Genomic DNA, 1761 nt, shown 5'->3' with positions numbered 1-1761 from the left:
AAAAGCTCCTTGCTTGAGAATTGCCTCTCAGCAGCCACAAAGCGGTGACCCACACTGGGAGAGAGGAGTTGCTGTAAAACCAGCTGGATTTATTTTTAGGGTGTGAAATGGTTGCATGATGCAATTGTGCAAAAGAATAGAACGACCAGAAACAGTGCTAAATACCAAACTTGCCTGCACACCCTTGCTTTTAACCACTAGGAGGCTGAAATGGCAATTGGAGTGGTATTACTTTGTAGACTATCTGCCCCCCACAACCTGGAGGTGGGATGGATGGTGTCTGTACGTTCTCTGACAAGAAGAGGACTCATCAAGTGACACCGGGCAGTTACGGAGCTCCTGGTTAGAGCTGTACTACCAGTACCCTGGAGCTCTGCTGGGGAAACAGGCAGAGAGACCTGCCATGATTTGAGTAATTTGAAATTTGATTTCTCGTGGCCCTTACACAAGAAGTATTTCACCGCTTCCAGTTTCCTGATATAATTCCACTGCCCTCTTCTAGCGAGGTGCATTCAATGTTTGTTTTAAGGAAAACTTGCTTTCTTCGTGGTACAAATCGCTCACAAGCCATCACGCTTTCAATACGTTGTCTGCAAAACATGTAGACTTACTCTTTTTGACTTGTGCCTGCGATAAGAAAGATGAACAGTACTGGGATGTGGATCCCGCTGCCCATTGCATGACACTCAAGGAAACCCATTTTCCAGCATTCATCTAACTGTTCCATGCTGCGCAGGACTGGGATGCTGCCTAGTAACTTTGCATGTCTTGATGGTAGCCACTTCCATTAAGAAAATCCTCAATGCCCAAGTCAGTGGCCAATGCCTCCTGGCTACGCAGGCTTCTGTCTGCAGGACAACATTCATCTCCTACTCTGCATGGTCGGAGTAGCTGTTATCCAGGGTCTGGCGTGGCAAAGCAGAGTTGAACAAAACACACAGGAGCGTGGTCTTTGGTATTTGAAAGCCCTGACATTAGTGCTGGTCATAGCAGTTTTACATCGCAATTTAGTCCTTTTGTTTAGCACCTGCAGAGATCCCAAACTGATGCTATGTCCTGTACAGTTTCAGTGATTACATGTAACAGCTTGTGCACTTTATTCACTGTCTTGGCCTTCTCATCCTGAATACCCCTCTTAAATTTTTGGCCGTTGCTATAGTGCTGCAAATACCAAAGAATAATTTGCCCTGCTCGTTGAGAGGACAAAAGAGCTCTAGTATCTGTGTGACAACTAAGCTTTTGGCAGCAGGAATAACAGCACTAGAAATTAAAAAGAAAAGCAGATTATACAAGAAAGGGATTTAAGGGAGCTCAATCTCAAATTCCTGCAATTGCCCAAGGGGAGCACTGGTGTCTCACAATCTATATAAAAGATCTTTCACTAAGCCATGTGCCACAGAAAGAAAATTAGCACTAACCCATATGACTGCTCATCATTTGCTGATATAATCCAATGCTGTAAGGATATTGCCTGGTCCAAGGCAGCCAAATAGGATTTTAATTAATTGACATCACCAAGCCAGTAATTGCTTGCTGTTTATAACTGCCCGTCTGTCAGACTTTCTAGCGCAGGCAAGACTGGAAGTGATAGTTATGAAGCAACCAGAGAGCTTCTGGGACTGGCTACAGCCAACCAAGCAAGCAAAATCCCTTCTCAGATAGTTACCTGTAGCAGGGAAGGTGGACAAGAGAACTGGGACTTCAGCTTGAGCCTCCATTTGGACAAGTGTATCTGGAGGAGAACGCGGATGCTCACATGCA

The sequence above is a fragment of the Phaethon aethereus genome, assembly GCF_964289735.1.
Source record: "Phaethon aethereus genome assembly, chromosome: 14".
NCBI lineage: Eukaryota > Metazoa > Chordata > Aves > Phaethontiformes > Phaethontidae > Phaethon > Phaethon aethereus.
Note: the sequence above shows the minus strand (reverse complement) of the source record.